Source organism: Embiotoca jacksoni, unplaced genomic scaffold (assembly GCF_022577435.1).
Source record: "Embiotoca jacksoni isolate LCO1_2020_lvr unplaced genomic scaffold, fEmbJac1.0.p SCAF_28, whole genome shotgun sequence".
NCBI classification, from domain to species: Eukaryota; Metazoa; Chordata; class Actinopteri; family Embiotocidae; genus Embiotoca; species Embiotoca jacksoni.
The window spans coordinates 2,216,642-2,237,490 of record NW_027185379.1 but is presented as its reverse complement, the minus strand read 5'-3'; the positions used below and the strand labels follow the sequence as shown (position 1 = coordinate 2,237,490).

At 38.5% G+C, this 20,849-nt stretch overlaps 1 protein-coding gene across 11 annotated transcripts in view; it reads right to left on the bottom strand.

Moving 5' to 3' along the window:
- The window catches only part of cntn5 (contactin 5), a 103,515-nt gene extending 83,040 nt beyond the window's left edge, over positions 1-20,475 (bottom strand). For 5 of the 11 annotated variants that reach the window (XM_069161162.1, XM_069161164.1, XM_069161167.1 and 2 more), the window contains exon 1: positions 12,804-13,368. The gene's annotated coding sequence lies outside the window, so the exon portion shown is untranslated. Of the gene's footprint in view, positions 1-12,803; positions 13,369-20,460 lie in introns of those variants that run through there. The other 6 variants (XM_069161166.1, XM_069161165.1, XM_069161168.1 and 3 more) reach the window with 2 other exon arrangements.
- Between the last annotated feature and the right edge of the window lie 374 nt (positions 20,476-20,849).

Below are 20,849 nucleotides of genomic sequence, written 5' to 3'. Positions count from 1 at the left end.
ACCTGGGGTAGAGATAGTTACCAGTAAATCCTGAATAGCAGCATAAAAATCAAGCTATTTCACAACACCTCATGAATGCAAGCGTTGTCTTTAATACTGAAGGAGCGGTAAGCAGATGAACATGTTTTTTTCTTTCTTTCTCTACTGTTAGCACCCGGACGTGTTCATGTTAATGAGCATTTCAGCCTGCGGTGCCAAATCCATGATCCCAGAAAAGTCATGGTCCTGGACTGTCATAATGAGCAACTCACTTCACAGCTTTTAACTGTGCATCCACAGTAAGAGCTGGCTCTTAATAGTAAATGAGGTCATGGTCACTCATGGTCACTAGTATGAATAGAGGCAACCATAGTAGTACTATAAGTTAATGCAATCAAGCGGACAATACGATACCATAGTATTTTAGCTTTAGATTATAATTTTCTTTGAATATGTCCAAGGGTGAGTAATTCTCTTGTACTTAAGCTACTCCATTTTGTTGAAGCAAGGCAATAATGTGTCTATCTCCTCTTTCCAAGTCGGCACCGTTATTAAAATTTACAAAATGATTATTTCCTTAAGAAACTATCTTTCGTCAAAAGAATAAACATCTGCTTGCAGAAGACACTCCAGACATCAGCCATGTTTTTGTCCTCGGCCAGATCACACAAGTTTTGGTTTAATGCTACTTCTATCGAATGCTTTAGCATCACTGTACAGAACAATGTGTGAAATGACATTTTTTTGTATATATTATATGTTTATATCACATAATTATAGAAAGAAAAGCACATCGGACACCGTCTTTCCCCTTTTCCACCCAATTGTTCAGCATTGATGCTGGACACGTACTCACAACCTCAAATGTCCAAATTACTTTAAAGACTTGTTTATTTGCACATCGTTTGTGCACATTTGTGCAAGTAAAGCAAACATTTTTGCATGATTAATTCTTAATTATGCTCAAATAAGTAATGACACCACTTTGGAGTCACTTGGGTGGCCTATGCCTTAAATCTTAATACCTTATTTTTTCAATAATTGAATTAATATCCAGGTCATATGAGGCAACAACCTCGCAGGGCCATCATTTCCTACAGACATGAGTAAATTGATACGACGTCACACGATCAGCATTAATTTGGGCTCCTGATGGTTTTAGTTTTAGTCTTTTGATGAAAGTGTTAATTCGTTTCAGTCAAATTTAGTCTTTTTTCTGATAGCGAATCATCCTTTCCACTATCAAGTATTCAAACAAGCCGTCATTGAAGGTGAAGCAAAACAGACACTTCTATGTAAGGTAAATAAAATGCAGCCAGTACAAAAAGATATCACAGATGTTAAACTGCTAAACAGTTTAGATTGTACAATTTTAAGAGTAAGCAAGTTCATTCTTTTAGTTCTACAGAATGTGGCAGGGGCACCACAACACCTTTAGTGCTGCGAATGACCCCTGTTGACTTCCAGCAACAGCCTGAATACCAACACCCGAGATGTACAAGGAGCTGATGTTAGTCTGGCTCATTGGATCATAGGAACATCTGGTGACTTGGGAATGCTTTCTCTTTGTATGTTAAAATTTCACTCAGATTTTCCATTATGATAAGTTGGTCTTTTAGAGTTGTTTTTTTTAATATATGATTCTTTAAATATTAACAATTGTTTTTAGTATACGCTAGCTGTTGGTCCTATAAAGTCTGACATTTCTTCCAAATTAAAATCTGTATTTTATCACATCATATCAATCTTGATATTCACTGAGTTTGAATCACCCCTTCCACCGTTATTAATCAAATTCAGAGCTCAATCAGAAATAATTTTTTTGTCTAAATATACTTGTTGCTTCTGAAAGAAATGCATTACATTTGATCGCAGTAAGGTAAAACTTCCATAGTTAATTGGAAAGTTTTTAATAATTTGTTATGTCAAAGATGATTTGCATTTATTCTTAATTTTCCCAAAATCTATACTGTCTGTGCCTAATCACGTATTTGAGTTCCTTAAGTAAAGCATGTTCCCCTTTGAAGAGGCAGAACTCGCTTTTCTATGGTTTGTCATTTCCGAGCATCGTCTCCTACTTCTGAGTGGTGCACATTTCCCAAGGGATCTTTGAACATGTAGTATTTACTCGTTTCAGAAAGATACACAGATGGCTCATCTTCTTTCTCTCTTTGTGTTTTAACTCTAATAGTGGCATATACAAATACACAGTGGCAAATTATGTTTTTAGCTGTGAGTTGAACAACAAGAGTCTGAAACAGATTCAAGTTTTCTTCGCAGACAGTAACAGCGGAGCGTTATCCTGCCATTCTTTGGCCTTTTATGAAGCAACTAAACGGAAAAGGATCATTTCATCTAGATGTAAATGTACACATGTATATTTTGTGGGTCTTGACAATCTGATTGAATACATTCAGTGAAAAAAAAAAACATCAGCCAAAACACCCACAGCCGTTGATGCAAGTGGGGTCTGACTTGTTAAAGGAGGAATTATATAAGTAAATGACTCTTTGAATCCTCAGTGTTTTAAAAAGCACTACCCCGAGGACTCTTCCATATGACATCACAAATTATAATACATGCAGCAAAACAAACTTTATACACACACCTGTCAGCTGTTCTTCACCAAAGAATACAAGTTATTATTTACAGTAGTTATTGAATATCCCCTTTATTATATAGCTAGGGTCGGTATCTAAAAAACTTGTTTGTTAATAAATGTCATCATTTGTATTGCATGATATGCTGCTTTGACAGCTGGTAAAATGTTTGGCTTCTTTGGGAGAAAAAAAAAATACATTCAATGCATAATGTAGACAAAGTGCTGCTAGAGAATAGAATAAATATATAGAGAAATTCCAACTACAGCTGCTTGCACCTGCTTCATACTGCATGAATGCACAGTATTTGTAGTTCTCAAGAGCTACATCTCTTTCGTGATTTCGAAATCTTTCGCTTAACAGTAATGTACTTAAACTACACAAACGCTCGCTAATGTTTGTCATAGACCATCTCACCCAAGAATTGTCATCGTTACCCAGGGCCTGAATTTTGCTGTGGGATTGCGGGCGTGGCGCATAATTTCAGCGATTCTCGCAAATCTGGCATTTATAATGCAGTAAATTCCCACACACATCATCAGCGATGTCACATTAGGTTCAGCTAAGTTCAGCTAATTAAAAGTGCAAAATGAGGGGCGCCTGCCCGCCTCGACCCGACTTTCCACCTGTACTTAGCGTGCTGTGTGTCCCTCCCTACGAGGCTACGAGCACCCTCTGCTGTTGCTTTGTTTCTGGCTAGCGCACGCACACACACACACACACACACACACACAGGTTTCACTAATGTAAACTCGAAAACATGCCGCTGGCTAAAAACGTAAAGCTAAACCATCTGAAGCTGAACCCGCTCAGAAAAATAACCTGGAAACAGAAAGAACTGGCGTCAGCGCAAGCGGCGGTGGAAGTGATGTTAACGTTATTATTGGCAAAAAGTCCTCTGTTTTCTTTACGACTGAATAAGTCCACAGACACAAGTAACAGTAATTGACTCATTTCATACAGACTAAGGACACTGTTGCAAATCCAAAAACGTATGTGAATGAAATGAAAGTGAATGCACTGGATGTCAAATGGCTTGAAGCCTGTATCTGCCTGTATCAGTAAATTGATAAGCATGGTTTGTAGATTATGCAGTGCAGCTTGAAATAAATTACATAGAGCAGTTGCTTAATTGTTGTAATTAAAATCTTTTTTTTCTCTCCTTAACTGAAACACATTTACATTTTGACACCCGAGTTTACCAAAGGGAGCGATCCTTAAAAGCATTTAGTTATTTTAAGATATTCCTTTCCTTGGAGAATATACATGAATTCATCAATTCAATCTAACCTTAAAACAATGACAAAACACTGCTCGGCTACAAGCTGTGGCTGACGAATGCGAAACAACCCATCACCCACAAATGTCCCTCTGTAATATCCCCCTGTTATTCTGCTTTTTAAAAAAGGCCCCTCATTTCAAGAGGCTGTGTTTGGATCCAACAAACATGAATATATAAAATGTGAAGCATCATATAGCTCATATTTACATTTATAACATTCCAAGCATCTACATCTATATACCCTCTCTACATTCAGTTGTGCACAATTATATCACACAGCTCACACAGACTCTGCCCCCGTAATTTGTAGCGTCAACGGATACGCTGCATGTAAGGCGCTTTCGGACTTCTGTAAATTGCAGCTACAGGAAAAAAAAATCTAGTTCACACTCTTCTCTTTTAAATTGCGTGAGTCTCTGAATGCACCGCGGTGACAGGCCACGGCAACTACCAGAAAAAGTACATTTACAACCTGCGGGAAACACTGTATGAAGCAGATCATGTAGATGTGCTGGGGATAGAGAGGCAGCTGGCCATGATGTATCAGCACTAATATACAAAACAAAGGGTGTCAAATTTTGTGACAAACTAAACAATTTGTTTATTTCTAAGTGGCACATAAAAATAGCAACGGTAAAAGGAGCTTTTCCTTTGATGACATACTGATACACAAAGAGAAAAAAAGGGAAAGCTCAGGTTTGTTTTTTTTTAAGTCGTGAATGCGGACAATTAAGGTAAGAAGCAGAGATGCACACTGACCGGTGGGCAGAAAAGAAGAAACGGTGAGATCTGTGAAGAGACATAAAGGTCCCATCTACCACAGCAATAATGTGACCTGATTTCCCATGCTCAAGACAAGGGGCACGAGTTGCTATGGTAACTATAGTGTGGCCCATAGAATGGTAGCCGTTTTGGCCAAGAAAGAAGATGAAGCAACATTGGACAAGCGCTCTTTTTAACATATTGTGTCATTTGTGTTTGTGTTTATAGTAGTTGCTAATGTAACAGTATATAATCAATAGTATTAGCTTCCTGATTGATAACAAAAAAACACTTCCTTTCCTGTCTTTTGCTCTTTGCAAAGAAAATCATCTGGGCTGCCTAATGTGTTTTTGTTGAGGGCTGCAGTAGAAGAGAAATAGCAAACAGGACCAAATGATTTGGGGTTAGAAGCTCGTGTGCAATGCATCCTGGTACATATAGGCACTGCCAGCACAGCTCCACTAGCAGGAAAACTATCTCGGGCAATATACTACACATTCAGAGCTTTAGCTGACAGCATTTACCATCAACACAGCATTGGCATCTACATACAAAAACATTATCATTAACACAAACAATCATGTTGTTTTGGACCAATGAAAACAGTGGTGTCCACTGGTTGAATTAAAACAATGCACGTAACTGTAAGGGCTTTAACTACCTATTATTTTCATTATCAGTTATTTTTTGTTTAGATTTTTTTCCTTGATTAATCTTGATTAATAGGTGACCTCTGACCAACTGCACAACCAAAAGGTATTCATGGAGCCCAGAAGGCACCAGAAAACATCCACATGTAAGAAGCTGGAATCAAAATATTGTAGCATTTCTTTCAATACAATCGACTCAAAACAATTAATTATACAAGTAATTGGCAATTAGTTTTCTGTCCATCAACAAATCGCTTCAATTGACCAACAACTTGATTGACCAAACATTTTCAAAACTCCAGTTTGATTTATGACAATATTAACAATATGAATTCAAACTAATGACTAAAGGGATGGTGAGCAACAGTCTAATGTTTAATCCTCAAAGATATCCTATGGAAAATGGAACAAATTTTGTAAATATAATTAGACATGCAAATATGAACAAAAACAATTTTGAGACCATTCTATAAATGTTCTCTTTTTGAAGGCCAACTAATTAAATTACAGAGATACTGTGGAAATATGTGTTTCCCGACTAGAGGACATAGTCTCCCTTGCAGCTAACATTTTACAAGGCTGATTAAGTACAAACCTCAAGTTGCTGACCAATTAGAATTTGCTTATCAAAGGCTCAGATGAGAGTTTAGCTCAATCATTTTCCAGCTGTATTGTTAAGTGAATGCTTTGACTTTTGACAGGCTAAAATGGCTTCTGTTGTTTGGCGGCAGTTTGATATTTCAATCCACATATGTGCTAAAAGTTTTGTTCTGTCAGCCGTTGATGTCACACTCCCATTAATTCTGCATTATGTTGAAGATTACGTTTATTGATCTCCCGGACTGCTGGAAAATGGGACAATTCAGCAGCCGCTCACCCATTGCTGAGAGGTTGCTTATCCTATTATTTTGTAAGAGCAAATCATTTAAAAAGATGTTACAATGAAGGCTGAACTTTGACCTGTAAATTAAAGTGTCAACCATCTGAATAAAGTACTGCACATATTGAATAACCACATGGCTACAGTGAAATGCAGAACAAAAATAATTTGAATCAGAAAAGCATCAATGTTTCACACACTAATGTTTTAATCTGTTACCAGCAAGCTGAAAGCTGCCAAAAATAAATTTTGGCAAACTAAATATTCAGCATTCATTACAAAATAGCTTTGAATAAAAGCTTCTTTGAACAGCATTATTTTCCTTTATTTCCTGTCTTCTCCCAATGCCTAATGAAGCTTTACACCAACCCAATATCTGGAGGATATTTTACTGGTATTAAGCCCTACATTTGTTAAAGCATTCATTCGGTATACTGATGTATCCTGTATAATATTCCTCATTTTTCAAGGTAATACTGCCAGATTGCAAACTCAACATGGTCATTCACTGTGTCAAATTAATGTATCAGATCATCAAGATTTTCATCAGAAAGTAACTCATAGAAAACAGGGAATCACCAACCATCCTTCATTATCCATTCTTACGAGTATCGTTATATTATAGCATAACAAAATGATCCTGAAGAATTTAAACATCAACTTCACTTGAGTAGAATAAATTTACTGTGTCACAAGAGATCGGACGGGGAGGCACTGCACAAGCAGAGCTGAGCCTCGTAGTTGTATTCTGACAGATTCCTCCACACACATTTCATCTCTCGGGAGAAAGGAGGCATGAGAGTGGAACGCAGCAACTCATCATGAGCCTGCAGGATGCATGACTTAGTACTGTAAGAAAGGTGACCTCAAAACACTGCTTGTCCTCTTTTATGTACAGCATTGGTGTTTTCTCTTCACAAATGCCGACTTGACCATGAGCTGGTGGACATGAAGAAGGCCTTCACTTCAACAACATCAGAGAACTACTGAACAGCGTTTTGACCTAAAGGGGTTACTTTTATACATAAAATAAAAAACCTTCACATTCTGAAAGACCTGACAGTAATTTCTAACAAGCATGTGTGATGTATAGATGACTATAAAAAGCCTATCACACAAGTGAAACAAAATTGCACTCCTTCCATCCTTCTACACTTTCAATTCAACTTACAAAAGGAAATAAAACCCATAATAATGTCTATGGTAACAAGCCAAAATAAAGATTCTTGTTATGGATGGGCAGTTCAAGCAAAAACAATATTCGACTATTATTCAAAGACCCCCAAAAAAGTTCCACGCAGAGCTTTTTGATGATCTTTTTTTTTACTTAAACTACTAAAATCAAAAGCACAGAACACATTTGACCAGTTCCTAGTGTTTACATCTTCTTCTTAATCTCCTTTAGTTGTTTGATTTGCGGTTGGCAAACAGCTGTTAGATGCATTTCCACCACCATCTGGCGATTGTAACATTCATATCAGGTGCCGGTAAAAACAAGGGAAACAAGGCATGATGATAGATGCATAAACTATTTCATTTTTTAACCACTGTTTGAAAACTATTACCTGTACCTAATTCTAATGCAAAAATACAGGATTCAACTGATTTAAAAATAAAACAATTTTGTTATTTGTTTTAAGTCAAGAAGCTGAAAACTAATTTCACATCAATGAGTTAGCAAAGACGACAGTTCACCAAAAGCCAAAAGACATTATTAATAAGGTTAAAGATCAAAATGTGAAACAGTAATCTACATAATTACGTATGATAACACAGGTTACATGCAAATTCATTAATCTCAAGGTTCCTTTGATTCCTGTCGACTCAGTTGATGCTGGTTCTCTATGTCTTTGGAGGTTTCACTTATTAAAATACCACAGATATGGATAAAGACTTGTAAAGACAGGTTTGGGCTCCAATGAATTTTAAGTGAGGTATAAAAAAAATAACCCTTACTAATTCTTTAGAGGATCAATGCCTCGTCTGAGGTAATGAGAAACAGATATTAAATACAGCGCAAAAGAGACGGTGAGTGGGATACTCTCACAGATGTTTGAATAGCCTAAATGGTCAGATTAGGGAAGAAGAATATACTTCGACTTCAACTTCACCTAAAGAGTGTGCAAAAAAACACCCATGCGTGCAATCTCTTTTTTTTTAGCCCCTTTATAGTCAGCCACACACATGATAGTTCACGAAACCATAAATAATCAAATCATGCTGTAAGACAAATTACACTCTTTGACTTTGTTGAATGTGAAGGTCAAAGATGTGTCACTAATTTCAGCTAATCTTTTATGTTGTACTATCAGCATGATGCAGATATAGCCTTAGACCCTGTATTTGCCTCCCTTCAAACTGCAAAGCCAGTTTTTACACCTTCATCTCATTAATCTGTCCCGAGCATGAGATTGTTAGACGTTTGGAAGATAAAAAATCAAAGAGTGTTGTGCTTCATCGTGGCCCTGGTAGATAAGGCCCTTTACTGTCACATAAAATCAGGAGCTGCCTACTGAAAAACACTCCATCCTCAGGCAATTCCCCACCATCACCATCATCACTACTCCCTACATACCATCTCCACAAAGACTCTATGTTCACTTCACTGACAAACTATTTCCAAAGACAAATCAAACCTACTACCACCTATTTGAACACACGAGTGTTGTGTTTGAGTAAAGCATGCAACTCCATTGATTTTAATAATCCAGACAAAAGGTTTGTCTTGTGGCCCTATTCACTGCCTAATCTTAGTATTGTAACAAATAAGAGACGTATATTTTCAATCAGGGTTGTGTTTTTGCAGGTATTGTTTCAAATGCTACTCAAAACCACACTCGCATGCCTTTAATAACCTTTAACACTTTCAAACTGCTCATTTAAGCAGTGGCACAGAGGAAGCCTGGGGATATCTGCAGATGACTTGCTCAACGTTAACACAATGAGGACAGCACAAAGACAAACAGATAAAGGGGCTGCATAATTAACCAACCTGAGGCTGTGGAACATATTAGCTAACCAAAACAAGTTATTTTAGCCGTTCAGATCTGAAGCGCAAAGCTGCAAAAATCAAGAGAGGAAGGCGCAACGCTGATCCTGTCATGTCACTTGTGTTAATTGCATTACTGCTTAACAGATGCACACCCTTGTCATGGTGGAATGCTTTGCTTTACAACCTGCCGGCTGCATGGATGCAAGATTTTCAGATCGGAGCATGAACAAAGAATCCAGATGAAGATATGAGGCTGACCCTGTTTTCCATAAAAAAAAAAAAAATTAAAAAAAAAAATTAAATTTTTTTTTTTTAAAAAGATGCAAAGCTGCAGCCAAATTAACTGTCCCTGTTTTGTTCACACATGCCTTCGTCTGGCAACATCAGTCTGACTTAAGATTGTCCGTTTGACTCATTGGACATCAAATCTCAGTCATTCATAACAGTGACAAGTGGAGGAGGGTGCTGAAAGTCAGTCTTTCTTACGCAGATGCTTCTAAGCAATTATATAAATTAAGTTGTCAGATGGGTCATGTGGGATGTTTGTCTTCCAGGCTGTGCTGGACCAGCGGGCCTCCTTTACGAACGAAGTGCTAGATAGGAAGGCAGCCAAGGAAGGGTTTGCCTTTGTCAAGATTATCAACAGTTCTGAGAAGGAATTTCTTTAATCTAACAAATGCATGTCATCCCAAATCTTACCAGGGAAAGATTCCCAGGGCCTACATTCTGAGTCACTGTTGTGTTTTGAGAACAAAATTAGACCCTTGTGTTCTCTGGACAAGGGGACCCAGAAAAAAAAAAAGCGTTTTACATAATTCAGGATGCCAAGCAATTTCCTAACACCTCCTTGCTTTTTTACTTTTGTCAGTGTATAAAAATGAGCTCTATACACTAACACAGTGCAGTGCGATACCATGTTGCCCTCTTTACATTTCTTTCTTTGATTTTCTTATAAAAAAAAACAACAATAATGCTCTTTAGTGACAGGTTGAGTACCAAGTGTGTCCAGCATGAGACTTTTGTCCATGTTCACTTTATTAGTTGCAGATTTGTCAGTGAAAGTAGGACTCCCTTGGGTGCTATTGTATTGGTGAGACAGTTTCTATCCCTAGCGTCCCTGTTGTCACTGCTGATATGCATTTTATTCAAGTGTCCCAAAGGCTAGCCTTCACCAGAGTTGTCATTTTCAATTAGCTGTACCCTTAAACGCACGTCTGCTGGCCCATGTCAATAATCATTTCATTAAAAAGGACAGGGCAGCTGTAACATCAAGACGCACTTCATCTTAATCAAGATTAGCCAATCTACTAATTTGCATTTCATCTCACACCTGCCCCCAAGCAGATTGACAAAAAATGTCATAGCATGCATTGCAAGCAAATAACTGATTTGCATCCAATAAGGATAGGAGTAACCTCTGATTTGTGCCAAGCGAAGCAGCTGTGCAATCCCTGCACCTACTACTACCCCCTCCCCCCCCCCTCCTTCTGCAGGTGAAACCCCTTTTAATTGCTGCATCTGGTGACGTTAACTTTACATTTACTGTCAGATGATCTGTTTTTAGATGAACTCGGGAAATGAAATCCAGATGTGGAGCGGGCTGATGTGACAATCATTTACGCACGTTAAGTCTCGTTAAATATATATTTACATATATTAACATTATTGCAAATTATAGGCTATTTGAAATCACAAGCGTGCTTTCACGTTACACATCCTTCATTAAGTCTAAATGCTAGTTAACTTTTCCAGGAAACCATGGTAGCTTTAGGCCATCATTTAAGTTCAGAGATTTACAGTGGCACAGGACAAATTCAAAGATAGTTATTGGTATATATTGGAACCTACACGCATTATCTTTTCAGGGTAACATAGCCCAAGCGCCTTTGAGTCAAACAGGCTTTACTCCATTAACTGAGATTAAATGTTGTGACCACATTTAAAGTGAAATCACTCACTAATTGATGTCAGTAAAATAAAAAAAAAGGAAAAAAGTTAAAAGAACCGTTTCTGTGAGGAAACAAAAAGGCAAATCGTTTTGCTGAATCAGTTAGAATTTCTTGACATCGTACCAAATTGGAAAATTGACTGCATCCACGTTGCAAGCAGTACAGTACAATTACAGTAGAGTACACTGTACAGTATGTAAGACAACAGTGAGGTGGATGGGCTCGGCTCAAAAACCTTCAAACGGTGCTTGAAGCACGGAGACTGAGTGGGCTACTTCTCTCTGAACATATCCCACTCTCTCGCACGCAAACTATACTTAAACTATATAGTGTGTAACACAACCTGGGAGCCAGCATGTGTCACAAGAGAATTTTGAGCATCACGATTCATGGAGGAACAAAAAACACATTGGCAAAGAAAATTTAACTTTTTATCTTTTCTTGTCAAATGTCAGCCTCCAAGCCAAATAATCAAATAGAGCATTTGCAGTTTTCTGTGACATCAGTAACGATTCCATCAGAAATGTTTCCAAAGTACCACTAGATGTGAACATAAACACAAACCAGCTTCTGTTTTTTGTTGTTTTTTTTAAAAAAAGGAAAAATGCTCCAAGGGTTCATCATTTAAATCTTCAGGAGTCTTGAATATTGTAGTGACAAACTAAATGCCTTTAAATTAGAAACGTGCCTAAAAACAGTAGAATGCTGTTTCTTAGACTCTGAATGGACCTGCATTAAAACTGAAGTAAACTCAAAGCAGCAGATTCACTGACAGCAGACAGACCCTTACAGGATAAATATTATCCTTTGGCAGAATTAATTATATTTGCCACCACTTCGCTAATTGCTGCCATTGAAAAGAAAGTCACAAAAACTTCAAGAGGGGGAAAAGAAAAATGGAGACAATATCCTAATAGAGACATTGCTTCATAACACATCTTTCTCTCTGTGCATCCTCCAAACACAGCCCTGAAAAAGCCAAATCAATAAAGATCAAACAAGAGTCTGTGAGCCTGCCAAGCCACAATGCTCAACCCAATTGTCACCATCACTGTCAGACGATAGTATTAAACATTCAGCCACAGCAAAGCTGCAAAATTTGAGTTTGGAAAATTTGCATATCCTTGATTAGATCATTCCTGTGGGTCTACTTGGGTGGTAAGTGGTGTGTTAGAAGCCTCCTGCTCCACTAGCCTAAAGATGCACTCCCAAAAAACACAAAAGACCTGCCTCTGCCCTCACAGGAGAGCTCTTCTCATTCAACAAATATTTCCATGGCTCCCTTTGAGCTGAACATCAGAAGCAGCCAGACCCCAAACCCACTTCTGTACATTTCAAAACGCTTGTCTGTTTTCAAGGGTGAAGGGCTGAGGGTTCACAGTAGGACACCTATCATTTGAGTTCAAAAAGATGATTTCAACTTCCTCACGGCGCAATAAATAGAATTGTTTCATTTCCAAGTGTGTTTGTGCATCCTGACTCGCTCAGCAGCTCCATCTGCACCGCATGTTTAATGTTGACTCTTTAGGAAAAGGCAGAAAGTTCATGAAATGAAATGTGTGGAGAAATAGCCGTAATTCATATCCGCCTGATATCTTTGATCAGCAGAACTTGTCTCTCTTTGATCAACCTGCGTTCACTCACAGACGGAGCTACATCACAAGCCGAAAGAGAAACCAAACGGAAACTAAGTAAAATACTTTACTCACGGTATTACAAAAAAAAAAAAAGTCGTCCTTCTTCTCACGGTTTTCTTTTTCCTCTCCCAGATGATACCGGCTGTGGTGACCGCCGAGGTGTCTTGTCTCTCTCTCTCACCCCCGATCCAAACAGCGGAATGGCAGCGGTATTAACAATATCCAGTGAAGTCCAGCTCCTCGTCTGCGTCGCGCTATCTGGTTAGCCAGGGCAAAAACCGCACATCCTCCAGAAGAAATAGCAGTCGACAGCTCTCTTCCTCTGTCGGTGTCAAGCTCCTTCCCATTCGAGCGCGTAAACCTTTCTCTTCCACTTCAGGCAGCTTCGTGCCGGTGCCGTGCGTCGTGGAGGACGGAAGGTTTGGTTGGGTCTCTCTGCTCAGTCAGCCTCCACCTCTGCAGCCGGCCGAGGCTCTCTCTGCTGCGCAGCACCCCATCTCACTGGTGCTGAGGGAAAAAAGGTGGCCCTTAGTTAGTTATAAGGAGTGGCATTGCATCAGTTTCTGCCACAGTGTCGAGCAACTCTGGACGGAATCCGTGCGTTTGCAGACGGTCCCCTTTCTGAAAATGGAAAAGTAGTTTTTTTTTAGGGTGGGGGAGATGGGGGGGGGGAACCTGCGCTGTGCGCAATATGTTCCTCTCGTTCCCACTAAGAGGTGCAGACATGAGGCTGATTTAGGCTTTTTAGACAATGACAATACTGAAGCTGATTGAACACGGACAATAGCACAGTGTGTGTGTGTGTGTGTGTGTGTGTGTGTGTGTGTGTGGTGGTGGTGGTGGTGGTGGGGGGTCGGCATGGATATTTGTCTAAAATTGATTTATTTACCTTTCCAGTAGTCTTCCATACAATTTGTCCCCCACTTTAAGTTATTATATAATTAAGTAATACGGCTGTAAAACCAACAACAACCGTGTAACTTTATTTAAAAGTCCACGTGTTTAACTCAAGATAAGTTAGCACTGATGCAACTGTTAAACTGTAAACCGAAAAATTAATAATGGTCACATTTAGCAGTCATTTGCACCCGAGGTCAAAATAAGGAAATGTCCCTGTGGTGAATTCACCTTGGAGCAGCAGCTGCCTGAGTTTTGTTGAGCTGGGCAGGTGATTAGAGTCCTGCCTGTTCAGACTTCCTGTATCCGTTTAAAACGAAATGCTGTCCTTTCAAATTAAAAGCCCTCTTACATAGTCCAGCAATATACAAGATTTTTGACCTGGCCTTGTTTTCTGCTTTGTGTGAAATTGTCAAGAATAGTAGTAAATCATGAAGGGAAAAACAGGGTTTTAGATGGCAGTTTTTTGTAGTTTCATTTTTGTGTTTCTTGTTTTAAGCGAAATGCTGTAATGGTTACGTTCTCTCATTTATAAGTGTTTTTTCTATTTGAGAATTTTATGTTTGTTTGTTTTTTCTTTATTTAAACAGCTAGTTGCTATTGAGATTGGGTTTTCCTTTTCAAGAGACACCTGTGTACAAAAATCACAAGATCACCGTACAAGCTGGAAACATCACTGATAAGGAAATAAGTGAGGCTATTCCAGATGGTCTGATGAACTCCCTTCAGCATATATGTGCTGGCTATCCTTCAGCGGGAGGCAAAATGTTTATTTCGAAGTTTAATAACTAGAAGTATTACTATACTGTTGTGACCACCGCTGAGCAGGACTTCTCATGAATGGGAAGCACAGAAATAAACTATACTGTACATCTCCTATACAGCTATAATTTTGGTAGGCAACTTTCTGGTAGTATGCTAGATAGGCTAAAGTGACTTGTAGAACAAAACTTGTAGAAATGTGTGCCAGTGAAAAAGCTCTCTACTTGTACTTTAGCCCCCCCCCCCCCCCCCCCCCCCCCCCCCCCCCCCACCACCACCACCACCACCACACACACACACACACACACACACAGCATAGCACATCCATGTAAGTAGGCTACATTTTAAGATTTGAGGAAGTAAAGATGTATGTTGGTGCTAATGTCACTTGATTCTGATGCTTATATATACTGTACATTTATGCATAAATATATACATAAACAAGTATAATACTTAAATGCATCAACATGGCCTACATTCATACATTTTCAGTAAGAACATTTTAATGGTGACAATTAGCTATTTCAACATACAACTTACAAAGTACTCGCAGTTGTAGGTAAAAATGTTGTCTTTGAGATTTCTTGTCAAATCTGAACTGTTTCCCTTCGCAAACTGACTTTTATTAGTCTGACAGTGAGATGTATGGGCTTAATGCCTTATCCAAGGACCTTTGACAGGACATGTGTTTATTGATGATCACAATTGGCTGTAGATCCATAAAGGCTTCCCCTAATCAATAGGCCACTTTACTACCTCACTAAGCTTCAAAACCAGATTGGGAGGGTCATTTCATGGCAAAGGTTTGAGATTATGTGTTCATTTATTTATTTTTTTGCTTTTCTTCCTTTTGCATTGAATAGTTTGTTTTTTGTTTATTCTGCAAAGAATATCTTAATTTCGATAATAGTAACATAAGAAATCTGAAAATAAAAGATAAAACATAGTATTCTTATATATGTCAACATGTACAAACATTTGAATTAATAACGAGGGAGATTATGAGTTTTTATTATTTATTTATTGTAGACCTGTCAGTCTTAAAAGGTGGTGGATTTTCCTGTCAATTCAATTAAACACCAGTGGACGAGCTACATATGTACATCCTCCTTCCCGTGTGACTTTCTTTTGTGCTCTTTTCAAACCCAAAGTTGTGTTTAAACTCCAAATTTTTAAAAGAAAACTGTAATTTAATGAACTATATGTGTTTATGAACTGTCATGTTTGGTTTTCTACATTCAGAATAAATTAGAAGTGTGTGTGTCATGCGTCAACATTCCTGCACTCTTAAGAGTACATTAATGGTTCTAGACCAGAGAGTATAGATTAGTTCCTGCTGTTTCACATATCAGTTACATAGCTCATATTGCCACCCTCTGCTACGAGTGTTTGACTGACAATATGGCGCTAACAGCCTATCTCTGTCCCCCATCATTAATTAAACAGTACCCATGACTGAGTGCTCTTCCTATTGCACGATTGATCCATTCCAGTGCTTGTAGCTCTTATCAGCTCTTAGATCACATCTTTTGAAAAGCAGTATTTTAAGGGTCCTTTTTATAGCTTTGCATGTTGGCACTGACATCAACTGAAAAGTTTTGCTGATAGTATGCACTGTGAAATGTACATCAAAGGATAGGAATATTATGTTTCACATCTGTCACCTTAAAGTTAGTTCTTTATAGGGCCCTGCATTGTTTAAAATGTTTTAGATTCAAATGATATGGAGAATCAGTCTCTTAGTGTACTTCAAAATCACATCACAGAAAACTGCTCAGTGTTAATTGTTTCGCAGTAAATCTCGTGTTTTCTTTATCGCTCGAGATAAGCTCCCTATGACATGTAATGAATCAAAAGTACATGGAGAATCAAGTTAAATCAAGAACATGGTGTGCTCAGTCTCAAAGACTGAACGTTTTTAATCTAATCAGGTATAATTAGGGGGGAAAGGGAAGAGAAGATAGTTGTTCTCAGAGAGCTACCAGATTTTACAAGTTGGAAGGCTTTTCTGTCCCTCAGTCAAATCATCTTTTTGACACTATTTTTCCATGTACCTTGACTGCAAAAACAATTGGGAGGATGATTAAACAAAAGATAAACAAGACACATGCTCTTTAGTGCCACACATTAAAAGCACAGATAATTACCTAATCGTTGCTTGTTCACGCTGTTTTTAGTGCGAGTTTTCTATTCTGCCTGTGAGAACACATTAGCTTCCGTTTGGTTTGAGCATGAGATACATAACACAAAAGTTTTGACCTTATTACAAAGAACTACATTTGAGTTGCCTGTGGATATTGCTGTAACTCATTTTAACATGTAACAATGGGTCAAACAAATCTCCTTCAAATGTTTGGTTATGGCTGATGCACAACGGTAGTGCAAAGCAAAAAGAAGGACATTTACAAAACTTCCATGATAAATATTATACAGTTTTATCCCGTGAATGGCTTTTTCTTTTTCTTGTACAATCACACTTTTAACCAACGGCACACACAATTATTGTATGAAACGTAATTACAGCTAAGGAGGACAACTTGACATTATGTGGTTGATACTAAGAACACAGCCATCACATATAATTAGAGAGCTAGCGCTTTGCAGCAAGAGAAATATCTGAAATTAGGGCCTGGCAACAAATACAAAGTGGTGACAGGATTGTATGCAGAACTTTCTGAAACGTTAGGTGAAACACAAATTGGCAGGTACAGTATTTAAGGCTGGTGGAATGTTTACTATCAGAAATAAATGTTCTCCCTATTACCAAGCCAATACAAATTGAATGTGGGCATTTCTAGAAAAAAAAAAAAGATGTAAAGCTCTCCAAATGGTTAACTTCAATTCTGAGCAGATTCTCGAGTGGTGTATAAAGGTTTCAATTGCTCTCCTTTACAATTAAGATGCAACCAACTCCGAACGTACTATGCTGACAGCAGTCAATCCGATGAGTGACTGTCGCTGTGTCTTATTTAAATCAACAGCACTGGCTGGAACGCATCCCTGATCAGTCATATCGGTTGGCAGAACGTGTTCTTTACATAATCTTCCATCACTCAAGTCTGTGTCTTTTTTCTGTCAGTGTGAATGAGCACTTTCACACTTCTAACGCAAGTATGTGACATCTGCGGTTTGCAGGGTGGTATGTGATGTTTCAGCTGACTGAATCCTAATTTCCCAAGAAAAGGCAGGGGAGATGGCGATCCTCAGCATTTGGGCTAGCACAGCACTATCCACGAACAAAACCTCTTAATTTATCTTCATTACACACCCTGAGAGCTGCGTTGTGCTACACTGCTTTCCACTCCACCACAGCTCAGTCTGCTGCACCAACTTTGGCTTTCTAAATGGAGGAGAGCACATGTTTGGCACAATCAAATGAAATGTATGTTTTGGTGATATTTATGTTGAATCAATATTTCGTACAATTTCATATATTGCAAAAACGCTAACATGATGAAAGTTTATTTTTATTATACTGTGTGTGTGTGTGTGTGTGTGTGTGTGTGTGTGTGTGTGTTTTATGTGCTGAGTCTAAATCCTGCCTGTTCACAGCTTCCTGCTATATAAACTTCAGCAAAACATAAAGGTATACTAGTACAGATGGTGAGTTGCATTAACATGCCGAGCAAATTTAAGCAATTTATATTTATTGCTGAGCAGATGCTGACTAGATAGATGTGGTAAATTACAATTTGGTTGGTAGACTGACTCTTTTCATTATTGGTAGCACCAACATCTGCTGGGTCGAATGTTTATGCATCGAAGTGGCTGCATAAAATCAAAATTAGGGATGAAATATTTAAAATCTATTTAAAGAAAGTGGGGGGAAAACGTGGCACAAATCAGAGCATAGTTTAGATTGGTTCAAGATATAAAACGTGTTAATGAATTGCCAAGTCAAGACATATAACTAAAAGACACTACATCTTTAACAGGAAACTCCTCCAACACCTAAAGCTTGAAAAAAACAAAAACGTTTTAGGGTGTAACCAATGCTCTATGTCTTGAAAGCAGTTTTGCTTTCCTTAGCATGGATATATTTGTGTCAATATTCAGACCACATATAACTGCATATTTTACAGGTACATAATGACCAGCACCTATACGGTGCTTTTCAACAATAGCAGGCAAGGCATTTTAAAACAGCAGGTGAGGATGGAAAATTCATATATAACCTCAACTCGAGGCCCATTTTGATGTGTTTTTCTGAATATGTACCTACTTCTAAAAGCACTCGTAGCCAAATGGAGCTCTCGTTACATCGGTACCGTTGGATAGAATATTGTGACATCACATGTGACCTTCAACAAGAAACGCCTTGAACACCAAAAACACCACACCAGACGAAAACTGTTAATAGTGGGAAGGCTCGAAGGTTGTCGACCTGCATTTAGATGACGACTGGTGGGTTCAGGGAGGCTGTTCACTTGTGACGCCAGCTGCTCATGAAAACTGTAAGATATGATTAGAAGATAAAAAAAATAATAATAAAAAAGCCTACCAAGGGACCTTGAGTTATTTCTCATTTAATACAAAAAGGGTAACAAGAGCTTATTACTTTTACTCTATAATTTAATGATTGAAACACTTAATTGGAAGAAAGAGCAGGATGCAGATGGACAACTTTCTCAAGCAGCGTTGACTGTTCACCACTATTCATCAGCTTCACAACGACATTTCTTTGTTACTATTTGATATTATGGCTGTATTGATCTGTCAAAAAGTACAGAAACAAGATTACAGGCACAGCCATTTCCCTTCAACAAAATTTAACCCCCAAAAAGCCTGTGATGCCATGTTTCTGACATAAATATTGACCAGAGTGATGACAGAATTCAATTTGTAGTCTGCGAGTGTTACAATCTGGGTCAAGCTTGTTACAATAGAGGGGGTTCACACACACACACACACACACACACACACACACACACACACACACACACACACACACACACACACACACACACACACACACACACACACACACACACACACACATGCACACGCACACTCACACGCGCGCACACACACACAGGGTTTAAATGGTAATTTAATAACAAAGAAAGGTGAGATAAAAGGTGGAAACAGAACAGATTTAGTGGCGTAAAGCGTGAGTGGAGGAGTGGAAGTGTTTAGATGGTATATAAAGTATAAAGATAAAGAAAGGTTCAGGAGACCACCAGAATATCTCAAGGCTGCCCAGTAAATTGTTGTTGTAAATCGCTTTGGATAAAACGTCAGCTAAATGAAATGTAATGTAAAAGAAAGTATGTCCTTGGAGAGCAGGGCTTTTTTCACCTATGGCGCTCCTGCCTGTCAGGTGTAGCCAGTTGCTCTGACGACCCACCCGGGGTCCTGCCAGAAGGAAATGACAGATCAGTGCAGGAAGACGGGCCGCCATAGGAAATGATATTAAGTAGATAGGCTTTACTGGCCAAACAAGCACATCTGCACAGTTAAAGCTGAACAGAAGTGTAATCTGGCCCTGCCAATGTGTCTGGCGAAGAATTTGAACTCGAATTTGTGCATTGCTTTGTCCTCAGCAGAAGTTAATTTCCAAATGCCATGAGGTAAATGTGAGGAAAGCGTTTAATTGAACTGTTTTGAAGTTGCTGTCATCAAATTAAAACTTGTAAATGTAGGCTACTTACCTGGGTAAATGTAATGTTATTGGTCAACATAGTAAAGGTATGTTTAATAGACTGAATTATAATTGAGTTCATCAAATATTATATTGTCTTACAGAATTCACACATACTCCTTGGGTTAACAATTTGGCTTTTTAGCTCCTCAGGACACGAGAAAGCCTATAATCAGTTTAACATATATTACTTTTATTATATCTTTTAATGAAGTATAACTGGGGGGAAATACAAATGAAAATTAGATTTGTAAAATGTCCTTTCAGTAAAAAACCTATCAAGTTCACATGATATGATTGCCCCACATCCATTGCATGAAGCATTTAACATAAATTTCTTTACATCAAGAGTGAGTCGAAAGTGTGACTGTGTGAAATGTGAAAACGCCTGCTCTCGTAGTCATTAATACACAGAGAATTATTACCCACCTCTGCAGCTTCCCTCAGCTCTACAGAGGTCTTTCAGCTCATCGTTTAGCTGTCTGGCGTACGACTTTCCTGTTGATGTCCTCGCCCTGCTCTTGTATAGTGTCATTTTCAGCCGAAGCACGCAGCTGTTTTCAGTGAAAAAACACAAAACCCCAACAAATCCACTGCATGCTGTCTGCTCAGTATGACACTGCAGGCGAGCAAAGTTAACAGCTCGCGGTTGAACATTGAAGGTGTAGGAACAAATCCTCATCAGTGAATCTTCATTATGAACTGATTACTGACTGCATCAGTAGCTCTGAGCAGCGGAGCTACCATCGCTGCTGACTGAGAGCTCAGTTGTGAGCTCAGCTGTGATCCGCTCTTAATCTGTTAACTCTGTGCTAAAA